Source organism: Physeter macrocephalus, chromosome 17 (assembly GCF_002837175.3).
Source record: "Physeter macrocephalus isolate SW-GA chromosome 17, ASM283717v5, whole genome shotgun sequence".
NCBI lineage: Eukaryota > Metazoa > Chordata > Mammalia > Artiodactyla > Physeteridae > Physeter > Physeter macrocephalus.
The window spans coordinates 34,444,743-34,458,977 of NC_041230.1; positions in this window are offsets into that span (position 1 = coordinate 34,444,743).

The window sequence follows — 14,235 nt, forward strand, 5'->3', positions numbered from 1 at the left end:
CTCCATACTGTTCTCCATAGTGGCTGTATCAATTTACATTATTCCCACCAGCAGTGCAAGAGGGTTCCCTTTTCTCCACACCCTCTCCAGCATTTATTGTTTCTAGAGTTTTTGATGATGGCCAATCTGACCGGTGTGAGATGATATCTCATTGTCGTTTTGATTTGCATTTCTCTAATGATTAATGATGTTGAGCATTCTTTCATGTGTTTGTTGGCGATCTGTATATCTTCTTTGGAGAAATGTCTATTTAGTTCTTCTGCCCATTTTTGGATTGGGTTGTTTGTTTTTTTGTTATTGTGCTGCAAGAGTTGCTTATAAATTTTGGATATTAGTCCTTTGTCAGTTGCTTCGTTTGCAAATATTTTCTCCCATTCTGAGGGTTGTCTTTTGGTCTTGTTTATGGTATCCTTTGCTGTGCAAAAGCTTTTAAGTTTCATTAGGTCCCTAGTTCAGTTTTAAACATAGACTAGAAAGCTCTCAACAAAGTTAGCATTTTTCCAATTTAATATTTAATTTAATATTTTCTCACTTGGGTGATAAGTGAGTTGTTTACAATACTTCTGAAGACCTACTCTTCATTTACTTATCAAAACATTCAATGAACAACTCCAATATATCAGGCACTGCAATAGGCATTTAGTAACAGTAGATGAAAAGGAGAGGAGTCCCTGTCCTTACCTGGTGGATACTGTCTAGTACAGAAGCCAGATATTGACTACATTGAGACAATGGTGAGATAGGATTTCAGGTACTAAAGGATAAGGTAAGATAGAGGGAAAACACATATTCAATGAAAGTTTTTATCAGGAAAAAAAGCAAAGCTTGAAGCATCTGCAAAATTAAGCATAGGGTAGATATGCTGTCATGCAGAAGGGCAGGAATAGATTCAAACATTCTAATGTCTTCCATATCCAGGAGAAAAAGATCTTTCCCGATGGCCACAGAAAGAACAATGATCATCATTAGAAAGTTATTATTAGATCATTAGGTTATCTAAAGATCATTATTAGAAAGGTGGAAGATCCACATCAATATAAGGAATAATCTTCTAATAATTAAAACCACCTGATAATGAAGAAGTCTGAGTCTGGATGTAGAGAACTTGTTACTGGAAGCATTCACACTCAAGCTGGAAGAAGAAGTCTTCAAAATGGGTTCTGAGTGTATAGATTCAAACAGACAGGGGCCACACAGTGCACATATATGAACTCAGGTGAAAAAAATTAAGAAAGATGAACCAATTGGGGAAAACACACATTATATAAAGCATTCATTTTTATACTGTATTCATTCTACATTTATAAAGTGTTTATGCAGAAAGAAGAACAACTTTAAGGTGTTAGAAGACTTTAGTCTGGGGTACTGTCCCACCAGCAGGAGGTTAGTGACCCTTATTAGGTTATATGAAATGTGAAAAGGCAGCTAAAATAAATAGAGAATCAAAAGTCATATTTCCTTCACACCCTGATATCAAACAGTTTTATAATTCTCTGATAAAATTCCAGGATTCTGAGAAGTACATTGCTAAGCACAAACAATTTCCTGAAGTCCTTCAAATTATACCTTGTGTGTAACCACTGATGTGGATAAAAGGTCCCAGAATACTCACTAGTTGTGATGTCCCAAGTGTCCGAGCTCATTACTGAATCTTAGTTTCCCCATCTGCAATTCGGGAAACCGCTTTTTAGCAGAGAGAAATGGCCAAAGTCCTGAAAGTTAGCAGTCTTGCTGAATGAGCCAGAGCTCTGTCTGGGCACAGAGCAGGTGTGGTGAAGATAAGACATTTTGTGTTTTTACCCCAGTGATCCATGCACTGTCATTGCCATCGTGCTCCTACTGTCAGATACCACTCTTGTGACTTCTCACCACCTTGCACATATAATTTTCAGATAGGACTAGATAAGAACTTGCATGACCCCATCCCCTACTTGTTTAGATCATAAATGATCACCTGATACAAATTAGGTCAGTCATAATATCCAGACTACCACTGACCACTTTGCTCTAGAACTGGACATGGGCTGGGTGGATATCTCCCTTCCTTGGCCTGACTGGACACAGGAAAAAGAGACTAAAGTTATACTAATAAAGAATTGTCAGGGGCTGTTCTTTCCATCATATTAAAAAAGAAAAAAACAAACAAACCTGCCATGTACAGAAAGATGCATAAAACTGCCCTGCAGACAGAAGCCAAGGCATAAAACTGAGAGCTCCCAAAATGCCAAGATCTCCAGAACAGTTGCCCCAGTGGCCGAGCCCACCCCCCCCCGATATGGGTTGATGGTTTTATGAGATTATTCAGTATCCTCTCCATGAAACTCCCTTTTTCATGTAAAGTCCCTAATTTTATTATCTATTTTACAAAGTCCTAATAAGCACATCGGTATTATCTTCCTCAGAATGTGCTTTTTGGTGAATAAAACAAAAAATGACATGGTTTTCTTTTTTCTTCTTCCTTTTTTTAATGGAGAACTAAACCAAAAAGAAAAATAGAATGTCCCCAATAACTACATGACATGCTGCAATTAGCTCATTTTATTAGAAGCATTCTATTAACTGATACGTTTTGCCCATTCTCATTCCAGTCCCTGTGAAGACACTGGCTGCACGTGAGTCATCCACTCGGATGGCTCCTTAGGAGCTGAAGGACTAAAGTCTGTGTTTCTCTAAAGGTCACCACCTGGATGAGTCAGAGCCTTGGCAGGATACCTAAGAGATATGGAAAATATAATTAACAAAGAAATCCAGGACCTCTTGCCCTTATATTCCTTGTACCATGTGGACAATTGACACTTAGTAATACCTGGGCAGATGTTATGGGAACAGATGGCAAACTCAGGGGAAGTGTGGCATACTGGAGAGTGCAAGCACTTCAAAGAAAGAGACCAAGGTTCAAATCTTGACTTGGCCATTCTCATTTGAGCCAACGATTTAGTTTCTTTGAACCTAAACTACTAACTATTAAGTATAGTCATCAATTGAATAATACATAAAGCATCTTGACATTTAAGTGAGATTATGTATGGGAAGTGCCTTGCACACATAAAGATGTGATTAAAATGTTACTTACTTCCCCACTGGATCCCTCTAAGACCTCCTCTGGGACAGGCTAACCAGAAGATTAGACGAGATGGAAAGGAGGAAAGATATGAAGGAAAGGGATATATAAACTCATTTTATCATTAGTCCCAAGTTATCTGGCTAAAAGCCTAGGCAAGGATAATTGCATTTCAAATGCATACATGTTCTCAGGTGTAGCTATTACCTTTTATCTTTCTGTTTGCAAGATGACTTTCCACAGGGTGTTTTAAGAATATATGACAGCTTTCTTGCAATACTTTCCTCACTCAAACTAGAGACTTATCCTCAAGCCACTTTAGGGCTGAAGAATGGACAATCAAATAAGTACCTGGTACCAATTATCCATTTTAATAACATAAGAAAATGGTACACTAGAGGGAAAGGATTAAGGATAATACTTACAAATCGTATTTATTGAGCACTTACCATATGCCCATCACTTTCCAAGCCATTTCTATCAATATTACACATTTTTAAAAGCTTTCTAAGAAAAATACCTGGGTATTTCATCTTACATTTGTTATTAATGGCACATATGAGACATAGAAAGATTTTTAAAGGTCATCAGGAATTGTGATAGGCATAGGAAATAGAGACTTGAATAAAGCAGTGTTCTTGATGTCAAGAGGCCCAAAATAAAGAGTAAAAACATAATCATAAAATAATAATAGTAGCTGCTGCTTATTATACAAATGCATGTCATAACCTATTTGGAATGTTTTTCATATTTCCCTGATTTACTGAAGAATAAACAGAGAAGTAGAGAGTAGATTATATGGACCAACTCACTGTTTTAGAATCCTGTATGCATAAGTAATACCACTAGATATAAATACCATTTAGATATAAATATAGACATGTGGCTACAATGCTAGGCATAGGTATACAATTAAGGATTTAAATATCCTATTCTATGTTATCCCTGTCTACTGGGCAGTTAGTTCTTCAAGCCCTGATAAGTCTTTGTTAGTTTCTTAATAAATATTTGCTGAATTCCCAATAGAATCTGAGAAAACTAAGACAAATAAAATCTTGACAAAGTTTCTGAAGAATTTACCCAAGAATGCTCATGGAGCAATCAAACTATTGGAATGAGGATACCTGGAAAAGTGCAGAGAATTACACTAAAGTCATAAAAAATGGCACAGGTCCATACTAATATCCTAAATTATACTAGGGCCTATATCTCTCAGAAATTTTACTTCTATCTTGTAGGTGAACTGTCCTTCTGGATTTGGTTTCTTTATGGGTTAAGCTAGATGATAGAGTTCTGTATTTGTTTCATATGTTGAAAAAATATTTTACAATGCATTATTTTATTTTGTGTTATTCCTCTATGATTGTTCTGTTAGCCAGTAATCTTGGGGTTTGCTGGCATTGTTGGAACTGTGGGGAATGGGATACACTCTCATTTAGTTTGGAGCAGCAGCTCCACAGAGCCTGCAGAGCCCTGATCCAAGTGAGGTTTTGCTGGACACATTTGGAGTGGTGATGGTGGAAGATGACAAGGGACAAGATTTTAAAGCAATCACCAAATATAGGTCGAATAAGAATAGTTAAAACAAAAAAATAATAGTGCCGAGATAGCTCATTTACCAGTGTGAGGCAACTTGAGAATTAGCTATACTGCCTATGAAATGGACATTTTTTTTCTTCTCTCAAAGAGGGACTTGCTTATTGTCAATGTAAGAATTACCTGAGCTGTTGGTTAAAATACAGATTCAGAGGATTGGAGGCTATGAAGTTGTAACATATGATAGATATACATGTTAGTGAAATGTTTAGGAGATAAGGCAATCCCAATAGTTATTTCCTTTGTTTAATATTGTATTACAATTCCTAGCACAATATCTAGCACATTACAGACAAAGGAGGAAAGGAAGGAAGGAAAGAAGGAATGGAGGGAGGGAGGAAGGGAGGGAGGCAGAGGAGGGCAGAGTACAGAGGAGGGTTAGGGATGGGGAGAGAAGGGAAAGTGAGGGGAGTGGGAGAATCTGCCACATACCAAGAAGCCATATTCTTCTTGTCATTTTTTCTTTTTATATTTCAAGTTTGCAGGTACAGTTTTTCAACTGGACACGTGTGTATGCGGATGGGTGTGTGTATGGGGGTGTATTGGAGAGGATGTGGGAAGGGATTCCTCTGATTAGATATAAATAATATATAGTTATTAATAATTAATAATAAAAGATAGGAGAAAATGATTCTCTATCCCACTCCAGCTTGCCTGTGTTTTAACATTTTTTTTTTTTGATGTGGACAGTGGGAAATCATTTGGACCTTTACATTCAAGAGCCCAGGCCCAAGATGTTTGTGCTAAAAGTCAAGCTTCCATGGCACCCTCTACATCCTCTTTTGTAAAATCCATCATGCTATTGATTATTTGTGTCATTTTAATATTTATTGCTATACCATTATATGAATAAGGATCTAGTAGATTACTTGGTGATAGTATAGGCACTAGATAAATAAGTGTTACGTGTTTCTGTGAAAAACTAATGATTTAAGGATCAAAACTGTAAGGCAGTGACTTCATATCTACTCTCTATTTTTGAATATTATTATCTTGTGCACCATTCATTCCTCCCTGAAGTTCAGAGTGAGCTAGAAGGACTATCATGGCAGAATGTTTGTGGATTCAAATGTAGAAGGCATATGGTTCAACAAAGAAAGAAACAACTTCATGGGGGGAAAAATGATAGATGAGAAGAAAGAATTAAAATATGCTCCAGGGTATTAAAAATAAAATTGAAAAATTAGATAATAAAGAAACTGGGGGAAACCTTACTTCCCAGACAGTGCTTGAAAGTAGAAGGTTTTTCAGTGGTTATTTTGGGTCTGCCTCTCCATTGGTGATACTTTTGCTATTGTTGTTTTTGTTACTGTTGGTATTTTTTGTTGTTGTTGTTGACGTAATTGTGGTAAAATTATGTTGTGGTTTTCCCTCTGTAGTCCTCTCCCTTATACGGTGCTTCTTTATGCCTTAATTTTTTTTTTTTTTTGGCTAAGCATGTCTTGAATTCATACTTAGAACTACTTTGTGCTTTATGCCATCTTGCAGACGCTTCTGTTATCACATGGATACTGTATAATCTTCCTTGTAATTAGGATACAGTTAAATTTGCAGCTTGGTTTTACAGCCAATTGTTATCTAGGTTCTGTGTAATCTTGGCAACCTTATCACTGATAATTCAGGTTGTGCATTGGGAAGGACAGTGGTGCCAGAATTCCCCAAACATTCTCACACTAGTAAGAGGTTTCAAACTCATTACCAGTGTGCACACCAAAACACAATATTCCCAGGAGAAAGGTTAAACCACAGCTGAGGTTGAGCCCCTTCCAGTTAGTACAATGGTGCTGCCTTAGAGCACATGCCAAGATATCTTCTTGTGATTCTCCTGAAAACTGTGCCTTTTTAAAATTTTAGCCTGAATCAGGTTTAAATAAAGTGAAGGGAGAAGAGGAGAAAACCAAAAGCAACGCAATTATAAGATCAATTCATATGTTGTAATCGCAGGTTAAGAGAAGTGTGCTTTAATGGTGATGGGGAAAGGACTGGGATGTTCCAATACTGAGACAAAATTTAGCTGATTCATTTTTTTATAAAGCAGAAACTAACACACCATTGTAAAGAAATTATACTCCAATATAGATGTTTAAAAAAAAAAGAAAATTAATGAATCTCATTGACTAGAAAACTGTTATAAAAATAGTTGAATCTAAAAAGCTGTGTGGCACAAATTAGATGCTCACTGAATAAATGGGTATATTCATGATGGACATGATTTAGCACACTTCTGAGCCAAAGTGCTGAAGGACTTGTCCCATCCTCACATTTCTTCAAGTACTTTGTATTCATTGATTACCACAAAAAATAAATAAATAAATAAATAAAAAATAAATAAAATAAAATAAAGACTGCAATGAGGTAACAACAAAAAAAAATTTAACAACATTGGCAGAATTCTATTCCTGTGAATTGGCCTTCAGTATGATTTTATCTATTTAGTTTTTGGCCAAGCTTTCAATAAATCATTTGTTTGTTGAACACAGATTTATATGTCACATTTCTTACTTGGCATCTCTGAGTGTGTAGACAAAAAGAAGACTTGACATGGACAAATACTCTTCCTGACCCTTAATCCCTCTAACCCATTCCGAACCTCTCTTTTCTCAATCTTTCCCATCAAACAAAAACTACTTGTTAGCTGTTCACCTGGATAATAAAGGATTTTCCTTTGCATCTTTTCTTTCCTTCATACCTCACATCTAAGATATCCACAAGTCCTGCCCACACTTCTATTACTATCTCCTGATTCCAAGATACTATACTCTCTCTTTTGGACCTTGAAAGCCTCCTAAATACCCTCTTGCATCCATTCTCATTACTACTATATTCCATTCTTCATGTAGCAAAAATAAGCTGCTTTTTTAAGACATCATAATTCTCTTTTGCTTAAATTTTCAACGGTTTTCCAGCAAACTAGAATAAAATCCAAATTCCTTTTCTTGGTTTGTACATATGGCCTCTGTCTACTTTTCCCCTTAATATCATACCCCCTGCTTTTGCCATTACTCTTAAGCTATACTCAAATTATTCTCTTTATTAAACATGTCAAGCTTATTTTTAACCTAGGGCCTTTGCAACAGTCCTTCCCTTTGCTGGAATTCTCTTTATTTAAACTTGGCATGATTGAGCTCCCTTTAAAGATCCATGCTTAGATGTTACTTTTTTGAGAGATTCTCTTGGCTATTCAAATTAGAATAGCAACTTGGTAATCCTTGTTGCTTTACTTACTGCATAGCACATTTTTACACTAGTGAACAAAGAAGAAAATGACACATTCTCATTCATTGCCAGTCTACTCTTTCTAGATTGTAACCTGGGAGTAGAAACTGTGTTTATCTTATTCCTGCTAAATTCATAGGATCTAGAATATTTCCTGTCATCTAATAGGGGTCATGAAATATATATTGAAAATATGTATTCAAGAGATATTTAATTGAGGGAAGCAGGAAAAACTTTCTCAAGAAACCAGTAGTGGCACTGGGGTCCAATAGCTGAATATAAGTTAACTAGAAAAAAGTTTGGGCATGGGAGAAGGTTGGCCATTTTCCTAGGCATCCAGGGGGAGATAACAGCATGTATAAAAAACACGAAGCAAAGGAGATGATGGTCCAGTTGGGGAACTAAATGAAGGATTGTGGGGTGTGAACGCAGAGGAGAATGAGAAGAGAGAAGTTCTAGGTGAGAGAAAAGACATGGCTAGGGTACTGGGAGCTGGAGAAGAACCTGATGCTTACCTTGAAAGCATTAGCAATGTGGGGATTACTGGCATCTGTCTTTACTACCCATCTGGTTCTTGGGAAGCAAAGCATTAACATGAACATAAAATATCAATAAAAAAGTGTGCAGAGTATAAGACGGTCATAATGTTTTCATAGAGATGGAAGCGAATTAATTATACTTGGAATTTTCAGGCAATATTTAAGAGGGAAGATGATTCTCAGCTAATGGAAAAGGATGGACACATAGGAATGTATTTGGAAGAACAGGATGAGAGAGAGACATTCTAAGTGAATAAAACAGTTTTCATGAAAGCAAAGTACTTTACTACTAGAAGTAGTTTAGAATTGGTGGAGAATAAATTGTGAACAAGAGGTGCCAAAAGGTAACAGTGCAAGAACAACCAGTGTTGGATAAGGCAGGGTTTAGTGTTATTTGCTGAAGAATTTGGATCTTACCCTGGCCAATGTTTCTCAAATTCTTCCATGCAAATATTGCTAATAGAAGATGAGCTAGAATGCATATCCTCTGGGGTCTAGAGATACAGCCCAAAATGCCACCAATAAGGTCATTTGTTTTACACAATGTCCTACTTCAGCTTAAAAAGTGTGTGAATGTTATATTCCAAACATGATTAGTTGTTTTTATTCTAAAAATAAGCACTGTGTCCAAATATTAGAAAAAATAAATCCTGAATCAATTCCTTATCCTATACTATGGATATCCTTGGCAGACCACTTTGTACCCCTGGTGTTTGGGCCCTCAAGTTAAAGCGACAGCTAACAAACAGCCTGTCATTGGAGGTCTTTAAACTATAAGACTGGTGTGATCAACTTTGTGATTTAAAAAGATCACTCTAGCTGAGAATGTGGAGGTTGGATTACAGGAAAAAGTAAATAAGTACTCAATAAATATTTGTTGAATTGCTCTAACTCTCACCAAATCCAAGTTTACACAATCATATGCAATCACATTTGTATGGCTTATCCAGGTTCAAATACTTCCTCTTGAGAAATAAACATAAGGGTTTTGACCTAAGTCATCTGGGATCACAGTCTGTGCTAATCAAATGCACCATAGACTTGCTTATTTCCCCCTCTACAATCTCAGGCTGAGTAAAAAATGATTATCCACCACATCTTTGACCTAGTAAACGGCAGGAGCTTATCACAGCTAGAGTAAATGTTGTCTAATTAAGTCATTTCTTCAAGCATTCATTTGGGAATAGTTATGAAATTATTTTGAAAATGGGGACAATTTTTCCAATACACAAGAATTTTCCCAGTGTGTAAGATCTCACCTAAGCTAAAGACCAAGACTCGGATAGCATTAAGAGTGACTACGGAAGGGAGATATCAGCTCAAAGAAGAACTGAATTTTCTCTTCCCTGATCTTATTGTCACCAACCCAAAGGCCTCGTCACTTGTACCTTGTTTTTTTGTTTATTTTTGTTCTTGTTTTTGTTTTTTAACCTCAGGACTCTTTTCTCCAAAGTGATTTCCTTGATGATCACTTAAAAAGAACTCTGCTGGATCTGAAGTGAGTTGCTGTTTTAGAAAAAACTGCTTGATGCAAATGACCTGGAGTTGGATGGGGATAATCTTTCCCAGGTTGGGAAGAAGCAATGGGAGGCTCAAGCCTTAGAGGGGAGAGGTCTGGGATTATTTGAGGTGATCCTGGAGAGACATGGAAGCATTTCTATTCTGCAGGAAGTATTGTGGATAGTGTGGTCTAGCTGACAGGACAGGTGGTATGAGGAGCTCTTTGTGGCTTCCCCAAGCATTTTATGAAATACTGAGAAAAGAAGAGATAACTTGGACAGTGATGGGCAAGGAGACCAGACTTTCTTAGAGCATCTTGAGAGAATCCACCCCTTCCCTTTTTCTCTATTAGGCTGGCAACTTAACACTTTGAGTGTGTTTTCCATCATATATAATGTATATTATAGTCCCTACTGTTCAGGAATGTTATAAGATTATTCAAAAAACAAGTGACTACTGTACAAGAACTTTTATGTGACCTAGATATTCTTAATGTTCCCCTAAAATTGAGTAAACTTTAGACACAATTCTTCCCTGACTATAGGCCCCTACCTCCATTTTCTTAGAGCTGTACTTTAGAAAACTTGCAATTGTAAAGTCTTTCTCTTTCCCTGTGAGATGTAAATCTTCTCCCTGCCTCTTGCCCATTTTAAAACCCAGGAATGTCATTCTGAAGGACCTGGGAGTCATTTCTTGAAATGCAACCATCAAGAAAACTAGTGTCCCTATCCCCCATCTCTCTATGGGAGGAAGGGGCCTAAATTTCACAAGTGACAATTAGCAGACACGGTTGACCTGAGCACATTGGCCAACCTCCCCTCCAACATCCTCCAGTACTTTTCCACTAGATCACCCCAGCCCTTGAAAACCCTTTACCTTTCATTTCAGCAGAGTAGGGTTCAGTCTCCCTTCCCTACAGCAAAACTCTTGAATGAAGTCTTCCTTACTTAACTGTATCTGGTGCAATTTTTCTTTGACAAATGCACATTCATTCCTTCTATTTCAAAAATGTTTACAGTTCTATGGAATGCTTCCTTTAATAGTGCTACTTGAAGGGTCCATGGATTTTTATTCATTACTTAACTATGTACAAAGTTGCTGGCAATATTAAAGTAAAAGTATTAATCAGAATCAGATATAATATCAGTAAAAGCAATGTGGGTATTAGAGACATTTGGGCAGTTAGGCAGGTGGCAATTTCATGGACAATTTCTCCTATTGTTTACTGTGAGTTTGTTCAGTGATAATGAATGTGAAATATCTGACTTAATATACACTAATAGAAAAGAAAGGGAAGAACAAGCATTTTCATAATATTTGTGTGTGTGGAAGTGTAATGAATATAGCGGGGAGGACTAATATTTTCTCCTCTGAGTTCCAAAGGAAACAATTTGGATACCACACTACTTATCACCAGTTAATATGGGATGTTCTGTGCACTAATTAAGGGTGGTAGAATAGGTAGGGGGTAAGGATGCTTCTTAGCATAATAAGGGCAAGGTTAAAGATGAGTAGTTTCTATGAAATTTAGCGCTATTAGAAGCTACATTGAATTACCATACAACTCAGTAGAGGTTTGGGAAGAATATTATTTCACATTTTGGCAAGATATGATTTTAGATACTCTAGAGAATAAACTACTACAGCCTTGAATGGAAGCTCCCCCGCACAACATCCTTCCCTTGACACCTGGTATAGCCACTACCACTATCTATAGGAAAGCAATTTACCATTTAACCTTCCAGTAGCAAGGCCCAACTCCACACTTTTACTCGCAGAGTAGCAATAACTTGACAGCTCCAAACGACTCCAAAAGTCCTTAATACTTCAGGCTTTGCAACTGTAAATATATACGACAAGACTCAATCCTGATCACTTCTATAGGTTGGATGAAATATTCTAGAAAGTGGATGGAAAAAGAATTTAGAAGAAGAGTTGCGTGGGAAGTGAAAAAGAATGGGTGAAATTAAGAAATAAGGGGATATCCTTGTCAGATATCATAAAAAGGTTCAGGATTGAATCAGGGGTATAACATAGGTTCCCTCTAAACAAAATCATAAAGGCAACCAGTTAAACACATTGCATATACCTGCCTAAATTTTACTGGGCGCAGAATATGTACATATATTAGATAATGATACTATTAATATGAACAAGGAAAAGAGAGAATATCCTTCCTGAAGAATCAGTTAAGCTGATATTCTCAATTTTTCTACTACAAAAGGTAGTTGGATACCTTTCTTTTTTTTTTTTTATTTTAACACCTTTATTGGAGTATAATTGCTTTACAATGGTGTGTTAGTTTCTGCTGTACAACAAAGTGAATCAGCTATACTTATACAAATATCCCCATATCTCCTCCCTCTTGCGTCTCCCTCCCACCCTCCCTATCCCACCCCTCTAGGTGGTCACAAAGCACCGAGCTGATCTCCCTGTGCTATGCGGCTGCTTCCCACTAGCTATCTATTCTACATTTGGTAGTGTATATATGTCCATGCCACTCTCTCATTTCGTCCCAGCTTGCCCTTCGCCCTCCACGTGTCCTCAACTCCATTCCCTACGTCTGCGTCTTTATTCCTATCCTGCCCTTAGGTTCTTCAGGACCATTTTATTTTTTAGATTCCATATATATGTGCTAACATACGGTATTTCTTTTGATTGCTGGGTCGTATGGGAGTTCTATTTTTAGTTTTTTAAGGAACCTCCATACTGTTCTCCATAGTGGCTGTATCAATTTACATTCCCACCAACAGAGCAAGAGGGTTCCCTTTTCTCCCCACCCTCTCCAGCATTAATTGTATGTAGATTTTTTTGATGATGGCCATTCTGACTGGTGTGAGGTGATACCTCACTGTACTTTTGATTTGCATTTTTCTAATGATAAGTGATGTTGAGCATCCCTTCATGTGTTTGTTGGTGATCTGTATATCTTCTTTGGAGAAATGTCTATTTAGGTCTTCTGCCCATTTTTGGATTGGGCTGTTTGTTTTTATGATATTGAGCTGCATGAGCTGCTTGTGTATTTTGGAGATTAATCCTTTGTCAATTGCTTCGTTTGCAAATATTTCTCCCATTCTGAGGGTTGTCTTTTCATCTTGTTTATGGTTTCCTTTGCTGTGCAAAAGCTTTGAAGTTTCATTAGGTTCATTTGTTTATTTTTCTTTTTATTTCCATTTCTCTAGGAGGTGGGTCAAAAAGGATCTTGCTGTGATTTATGTCATAGAGTGTTCTGTCTACGTTTTCCTCTAAGAGTTTTATAGTGTCTTTAATCATTGAAGACCTAAAATTTAGGTCTTTAATCATTTTGAGTTTATTTTTGTGTATGGTGTAAGGGAGTGTTCTAATTTCATTCTTTTACATGTATCTGTCCAGTTTTCCCAACACCACTTATTGAAGAGGCTCTTTTCTCCATTGTATATTCTTGCCTCCTTTATCAAAGATAAGGTGACCAAATATGTGTGGGTTTATCTCTGGGCTTTCTATCCTGTTCCATTGATCTATATTTCTGTTTTTGTGCCAGTACCATACTGTCTTGATTACTGTAGCTTGATTACTGTAGTTCTTGTTGTTTTTGGTGTCTACCCCCAGTGGGTAAGGTTGGTTCAGTGGGTGGTGGAGGCTTCCTGGTAGAGGGGACTGGTGCCTGTGTTCTGGCGAATGAGGCTGTATCTTGTCTCTTTGGTGGCAGGATCGCATCCGGTGGTGTTTTGGGGTGTCTGTGAACTTATTATGATTTTCAGCAGCCTCTCTGCTAATGGGTTGGTTTGTGTTCCTGTCTTGCTAGTTGTTTGACATAGGGTGTTCAGCACTGTAGCTTGCTGGTTGTTGAGTGGAGCTGGGTTTTAGCGTTGAGATGGAGATCTCTGGGAGAGCTTTCACCATTTGATATTACATGGGGCCAGGAGGTTTCTGGTGGACCAATGTCCTGAACTCTCCTCTCCCACTTCAGAGTCTCAGGCTGACACCCAGCCAGAGAACCAAGACCCTGTCAGCCACACGACTCAGAAGAAAAGGGAGAAAATAAATAAAATAAAATAAGAAGAGAAAAGTTAGTTATTAAAATAAAAAATAAATATATTATTAAAAATAAAAAAGTAATAAAAAGAAAGAAAGAAGAGAGCAACCAAACGAATAAACAAATCCACCAATGATAACAAGAGCTAAAAATTGTACTAAAAACCAAAAAAGAAAAATGGACAGACAGAATGCTATGACAAATGATAAAAGCAAAGCTATACAGAGAAAATCACACAAAGATGCATACACACTCATAAAAAGAGAAAAAGAAAAGAAATATATATATATATATATATATATAAAGGA